Source organism: Myotis davidii, unplaced genomic scaffold (genome assembly GCF_000327345.1).
Source record: "Myotis davidii unplaced genomic scaffold, ASM32734v1 scaffold283, whole genome shotgun sequence".
NCBI lineage: Eukaryota > Metazoa > Chordata > Mammalia > Chiroptera > Vespertilionidae > Myotis > Myotis davidii.
The window spans coordinates 442,722-450,578 of record NW_006293960.1 but is presented as its reverse complement, the minus strand read 5'-3'; the positions used below and the strand labels follow the sequence as shown (position 1 = coordinate 450,578).

The 7,857-nt window shown below is 39.2% G+C and overlaps 1 long non-coding RNA gene across 1 annotated transcript; it reads right to left on the bottom strand.

Annotated features, from left to right (window-relative positions):
- Positions 1-1,037: 1,037 nt before the first annotated feature.
- LOC107183786 lies at positions 1,038-2,657 on the bottom strand. Its single transcript, XR_001514592.1, has 3 exons — positions 2,470-2,657; positions 2,168-2,221; positions 1,038-1,212 (listed from the first exon to the last, which is right to left on the bottom strand). It is a non-coding gene; the product is annotated as an uncharacterized LOC107183786 (long non-coding RNA).
- Between the last annotated feature and the right edge of the window lie 5,200 nt (positions 2,658-7,857).

The window sequence follows — 7,857 nt, the reverse complement described above, 5'->3', positions numbered from 1 at the left end:
TTTTTAATTCCCTGTCATTCTTTCTTCCTAAACTATATCATATACTGTCTGTAGCATGATAACTTCCCGATTCTCTCTTCCCAATGACCAGTTGGGGACTTTTTGCTCCCTGTCCCCACAACCGTGGACTCTGCAGGATTAGAGGTCTTGTTCTCCAAAGGACTCAGCAAGAATCACACTGGATTATAAGCTAAGCCTTCTGCCCGTTGCGCATTGGGCTCCTGGTGTCTAGAGACCAACAGGAATGAAGAGGCGTCATCACCTTGACAGGGTTTACTGGCCCCGGCCATTCGGAGGAAGGAGGACAGCTGTTATGTAATATGTATGGGGCCGTATGAACGACTTGGGTGCCTCTTGTGGCAGGCAAGGGCAACTAGAAAGGCCTGATAACCAGAGGCTCAGACCACTGACCACTTCTGGGAGAGGTTATTCCATCAGGTAAGCTACTGAGGCCGGGAGGGAGGAGGTCAGGGTGAAGGGAATCTAAAATGGACCAGATGAGTAGCAGCTGCAGCCCCAAGGTCAACGACAGGGACACCTCCCTCTAACTTTTCCTTCCAGAAGAGAGACCCACTGACATTTTGAAGGAGTCACTGGGAGCATTTATGGCAAGTAGATCTAAAAGGTGTAAATGTGAGCTCTGAAAGACAAGGAAACATCTCTCACACCGAAGAAGGGATTTCCCCAGATTCCTTCTTCAAGGAAGGTTTTGCTGACACTTTGTTCTAACAGAATCTGTCAGTTCCTTCAGGGTCTGCCTGAGCTACAGAAAACTGCCTCACCCGAAGGCATGTCCTTCCTGGACAACCTACACCGAGTGACTGAACAAGACAGGGTTTAATGGTCCAGGCATGTCTGCCTGCCCCAGGGACACTGTGACCCAGGGACCCTGGGACAGGCACACTCACTCCAGAGCTCACATTCCCAACCCCTGCAGCTCTGTCTCAGGTCTGCTTCAGGAGAAGCCAAACGGTGTCAGCAGAAATGCGGTCACAAATTTATTTTACAAACACACATGAGTCCTGCATTGTCGTTGGTGCCAGGGCAAGAATACTTATTTTAAAAAGTATTTATTGTTGTGCTCAGAGAATACGACTTGATCACAGCACAGCCAGTGCGTGCTAAAGGAACTGTTTGGTGGAGGATTTAAGGTATTCTGGATAGCCTTTAATCTGATGCACTTTTACTTCTTGCCGTCGCCTGGTCTTCAACCTAGAGGGCACATGTTATAATTTTATTTTACCACAAGCACAAAAAGTTGTCTTGCAGTGTAGTTTCTGTCCTCCCTAGGAAACAGAATGGAGGTATTGTTCAGTAATGAGGTGGGAAATCAGTTTCCTCTGGAGGAAATGCAGTCCCTATTGGTCGCCTCCCTCTTCTATTTGCTGAAAGGCCTTTTTTTTTGTTTGTTTCAGTTACGGTAAACTTTTGAACTGTAGCCAAATTCTCTTTGAGTTCAAAAGTACAAAGCCCTTTAGAAGGCTTGATCTTTTTAAATATTTTTTCAGAGGTTAAAAATTAAATTTGGAAAAACTATCTGGGGCAGAGAAGCATCCACAGTAGACACGCAGACCCTGAATGTCTCCACCATGAAGCTTGCCCACGCTCTCCTGTTACTTTTGTGCTTCTACTTAAGTTTCTCTAAGGTAAGTGATTCGATGTTTATGCAAACTATTTTAAGAAAACATTTTAAATATTGTAAAAATATATAAAAATCTTGAGACTTTATTTTGATTCAAAGATTACACAGCTCAGTTAACGACAATGGCAGGATATAGTCAGTAACAGAGATTTGTGTTACTATCTCGCTGAAAGAGCTTTAAGAAATTGCTGTTTTGTATGCTTTTATCTGTGTATAGAAATTAAACCGAGTGAGAATTTTAGTAATATAGATCTGTAATTCATAGTAATCATATTAAATAAATAAATATTTTCCTGGCTGTGTGGCTCAGTTGGTTGAGCGTCGTCCCGTGCCTGGAAAGGTCACAGGTTCGATTCCCTGTCGGGACACATACTCAGGTTTCGGGTTCCATCCCTGGTCCGGCTCCTGTGGGAGGCAACAGATTGATGTTACTCTCTCACATCAATGTTTCTCTCTCTCTCCCTCTCCCTTTTTCTCTCTTTAAAAAAAATCAATAAAAACATATTTAAATGAATAAATATTTACCAAGCTCCTTCTATGTGCAAAGTACAGTGCTGAGCAAATGGCAAGGCTGATCTCCTCCTTCAGTCGTCTTTTGGTACAGTCGTAGCAAGATGATAGAGATATGCCAGTGGGGAAGTAAGAAACAAGATTTAAATAACATTTGAAAATAAAAAAAACAAGACAAGGAACTGTTACAAGACAGTATATTTTTATTGCCCCTCAAAATGGTGCACATACCATGTGCCAAGGGACTTCAATGGAAGGAAAAATTCCTTCCTGCTAGGAGGTCAGGAAGAGTTCATGGACTGAGATTTGAGCTAGACTTACCAGTATTTCTGAATTCGATTTGATCCGTGGGGAGAAAGAGAAAGAGATCTCCAGCCTTCCCAGCCTGGAGAGGCAGCAAGTGCTATGGCAGAAAGGTAGCAAAGTACAGGCTCTTTTCTATCACCAGATGAATAAACCCATTTGATCAGAGTGGAGACTTTGTGGGCAATTCAGGGAGTTAAAGCTGAAATGACAGATTGTAGCCAGGTTGGAAGGTCATCTTAAGACATTTTAGGTATTTATTGAAGATTGCCTACTTTTGTGATCATAGCATTTTAAAATATGATTCCAAAAACTGTCTTTGTCTTGGCACAATTTATAGAAGCAAATATTTAAAGAAAACTACCTAAGAAATCAGAATTACATATTTTAAATTTCCTATAACTTCTAAAAATATATATGCAAATATATGTATATGCAATGTTTATAGCAGAAAACAAATGAAAATAAACTAAATGCTCATTTATAAGAGACTGATCAAATGATTGCACATCCATAAATGAACTACCACGCACCCATTAAAACAATGCATTCTATATTTACTAACAAAAGACCTTATTAAAATCTGCTTGTTAAATAAAAAATATACACAAACATATGTACATGTATCTGTGTGTATACACACTCACACACAAATGCTCCCTTCCTCTCTGTAAAAAAATCAAAAAAATTAAAAAAAAAGTTCTTGGAGAGTATATATCAAACAGATAACAGTTGGTATCTCTGAGTGATGGGATTACTGGTGACTTTTATTTTCTGTTTTATACATTTATGAATTTTCAGAATTCAGAAATTCTGTCTTACTCATCCTTCACTTTTCTTTTTTAAATACCAAAAAGTGTGTTGATTTATAATAAGAAAAAATTGTTTTTTGAAGGAATAAAAAAGACATTTCAGCTATATTTTCAGTTCCTGGAACAAAAACAGAATTTTATTTTTAAAAAAAAAAACTAAAAATAGTAGTTTTCGCTTACAAAAAGAAAAAAAGCCTCTCTTTTTTTCACTAAACAATAATCCAACAATAAAGTTGTCTTTATTCATTTAACAAACAGCATTCTGAGAGGAGTTATTATCATATTTGTGAAATTTTCAGAACTTCTTAAAATATCCTATCTAATAAAAGAGTAATATGCAAATTGACCATCACTCCAACACACAAGATGGCCAGCAGCATGTGGTCAAAGATGGCCACCATAAGATGGCCTGCAGGGGAGGGAAGTTGGGGGCAATTGGGCAGGAGCCAGGAGTCCTGCATTGTGAGAGAGAGCCCAGATGGGAGAGAGTGCAGGCTGGGCTGAGGGACACTCCTGCCCCCCATGCACAAATTTCATGCACTGGGCCTCTAGTTAGTTTATAAAAGAAAATGGAATCTGGGAAGTAACTACTTTTAAATGGAGGTTACCATAGGGACAATATAAATGTGTTCAAAGAAGTTTCAAAATGTATCTAAATTTTCAAATAAAATAAAATATATACAGCTGCAAGAAATTAATAAAGATCCCCTCTCCTTTTTTATATCAAAGCATTCTGATGAACTGATTTGGCCATGGATATGTTAATGGCAGAGGTGGCTGGGAGTGGGATAGACTGGCATTTTCCTGAATAGGGAAATAAGAAGTTACTGAACCTACTCAGGCAAAGAGGTAAAGAGACGCAGGAGAGAACGGTGACAAACTCCAGAGCACAGAGGGAGAGACTGCTGTAGGAATAACCAAGGGATCTTAAAGAACAGGGAAGCCAAGTGCTCCGTTCAACATAGTTGTCTACTGGGGTGGCACTGTGCTGTGGTATAATCCCACCCTGAAATCTTAAATGGCTCTTTTACTCTTAACGTTGATCATAAATCTTGATATAAATGGGTAGCATTTCAGAAAGGAAGGACTAGAGTAATGTTCAGCTGAGTAACAAGGTGCTGGGAATAGAATCTGCCCAGGAGGCTACATTCAGTGCCGAGAAGGAGGTCAACCAAAATGGAAGGGCCTGGCGGTTTCCGTAGTGTAGTGGTTATCACGTTCACCTCACACAAAATGGCAGGGTAGGCCAATGCGAACACTTGTCCTTCCAAAAAGAGGACAGAGAAAATCAAGCCAACTGTCAGAACTAACTTAGATCTCTGGCTAGCAGTCAAAGGTCAATGGCACCTAAGTGAACTCTGAATGACAGGAAAGGAAACTTGAAAATGGTAGGAAAGCTTTGTGGCATTTCTACTTGCCCTTTCCCCACCGTGTCCCCAGCTTAGTGGCTGTCTCGAAGATGGCAATCCGCATTCCCAGTGTGGAACTCTAGTCCCCAGCTCTAGAAGGAGCAGAGCAGACTTTATTTTAAAATAATTGTTTGTCTGTTCTAACCTGCCTTGGGGCTGCTTGAAAGCCTAACACAATGTATTTGTCTTTATTTTACCTAACTCAGACCCCATTCAGAGGAGGAAAGGCAGCAGGCATTCCTCAAAAGCATTGTATGGCAAGAAAACAACCTACAGCCTTCTGGGACAAAATATCACAGTTGAGACACACAATAGGATGCTAAAGCTTGGGAGGAAAAGGTAGGGGAAGAGCATCCATAGGAAATTAGGACTTTCAACAGCACCCGTATATATTCAGGACTTTAGAAAGCAACACACATGACCTTCCTTCCTTTCTTCCTTTCTCTTTTATTCTCTTCTCTCTCCCTTTCTCTTTTCCTCACTCACTCTCTTTCTCTCTGGCTTCTTATGATCAAGGAAATCTTTGTCTAAACACTAACTGAATACAAAATGAAGGAACAGAGACTTCAAAGACAACACACAAAAAACAAAGTTCACAAAAACTTAAGAAAAGTCACTAAACAAACAGCTATAGTCTGCAATAAGCAAGAAAAGCAAACCCTGAGAAGAATCTGATTTCAAGAGTAACTACATTATAATATTAAAAATGTCCAGTCTTCAACAAAATATTATGAAGCATTCAATGAAACAAGAAAATACAGCCTATTCACAGGAGAAATTAACAGATATGGTCCCTGACGAAGAACAGTCTTTGACGTACCAGGCAAAGACTTTACATCAACTGTCTCTAATACCTTCAGAGGGCTAGAGAAAACTGGGAGGAGGATATATAAACAAATAGAGCATTTCAATAGAGATAAAAATTATAAAGAGGATTCAGACAAATTCTGAAGCTGAAAAGTATAATAATGAAAATGAAAAAAACTCACCAGAAGGCTTTAACAACAGATAAGCAGGCAGAAGAGCAAGTGAACTTTCGGATCAAGCAATTAAATTATCCAATCTCAGAAGTAAAAAGAAAAAAATTACAAGGGCCTAAGAGACCTATAGGACGCCATCAAGCATATCAATATATTCATAATGAGAATCTCAGAGGGAGAAGAGAAACACTTACAGAGGATATCAGAAGAAATAATAACCAAAGCCTCCCAAATTTGAGAAAGATAGGAATCTACAGTTTCAGGGAGCTTACTTCCCCACAGAAGAGAGCACAAAGAAATCCACACCAAGACACATTATAATGATGCTATTAAAGAACAAAACAGAAAATCTTGAAAATAGCAAGAAGAAAGCAACTCATCTTGGACAACGAATCCTCAATAAGATTTGCATCTCTCTCATCAGAAACCACAAAGGACAGAAGATAGTGGGATGGTATTTTTAATGTCCTGAAAGAAAAGAACTGTCAACCAAGAATTCTATATTCAACAAAGCTTTCTTTTAAAAAATGGAGAAATTAAGGAGCACCAGAGTCGGCTTGATGGAAAGATCAGCGGTAGAGAAGGATGAGGATGGAGGCACTGGTGTTTGTCTCCTCTGTCCTCGACTGCTGCTCACTCATCTTCCTCTCAGTATACTTCATAATTACATTGTCTGATTTAGAATATGATTACATTAATACTAGATCATGTTGCTTGACATTACGCAAGTAGGTAATTACAGAATTACCAGATTGGTCATACCACTATCACTGAATTAATGCTCATTTCATTGCACTGGTTCATCTTCCTTCTCAACTTGCCTGTTGCTACTTGGAGTATCTATCAGTTCATTATGGTGCCAAGTCGTAACAAGGGAGTGTTTGATCCAACAGAAATAAAGAATCGAGGACAGTTGAAGTCACACATGAAATAAGCCATGATCAAGGTTAGTTTCTGTTAGGTTAGGTGGCTCAGGAGGCGGTGTAAAAAATAAAGAGTCGAGTGAATCAGAAAAGAAAAGGAAAGGTTTATTGCATCCCCGGGAGACCCACGGACCCCAAAGACAGGGCACATGGATTCACGCCAACAGGGAGGGGGGTGCTTTTTTTATACTGCGGTTGGGTGAGGGGCGGGGACATGAGCTGAGGTATTCAGCTGAGGAAGTTCCCACTGCAGGGAGTCAGCAGGGGTATTCAGGAAGGAGTCAGTATCTGTGTGGGAGTCGTGTTGATTCAGGGAGAAGCCGATAGCTGTGTCTGGCACGCTGTTAGAAATGCCAGGAGGAATCCATTATCTCATCACACATCTGCATGTATCCGACCCTGGGCTCTCTCCGACCTAACAGTTTCCACTTGCTCTGTTTCTTCATGTGTCTTTAAAGCATGATGTTAGCTTTGATAAATGGCTGTAGCTGGAAAAGTCATGATTGAAGTCAACCTACACTACAGTACACAGATGAGGAGCCAGACACTACTTAAATCATCCTTAGAAATGTAGTCACAGCAATATATTTTTTCCTCTTTGAACAAAAAATGTTTTTGGTATATTTTTACCATATAAAATATTTAAAAAACAAAAAATGGAGAAATGAAGACATTCTCAGATGAACAAAAGCTGATGGAGTTAGTTGCTGGTAGACCTGTTCTATAAGCAATGCACCACAAGAAAGGGAGTGCTTCCGGCTGAACAAAAGGACACTGTACAGTAACTTGAAGCCACGTGAAGAAACAAAGAGCCCCTGTAAAGGTAAATACTTTTGTATTTATGTAGGTAAATACAAACACCAATGTTATTACACTTTTAGTTCATATCTACTCTTTTTATTTCCTGAATGATTTAAAAGGCAAGTGTATAAATATAATCATAAATCTATGTTAACAATGACACAATGTATAAAGATATAATGTGTGACGATAATAACAGAGTATTATTATTATACCATGGAACCATACAGAGGGTATGAACTATACAGGAGCAGAGTTTTTATATGCTCTTGAAGCTAGATTGGTATTAATGCAAACAAAATTGCTATAAATTAAGATTTAACGTATAATCCCCATGGTAACCACAAAGAAAATATCTTTAAATATATACCCCTCCCAAAAAAAAAAAAAAGGAAATGAGAAAAGAATCAAAATGAGAAAAGAATCAAAACAGGAAATGAGAAAAGAATCAACTAAACACACACAAAAAAAGCAATA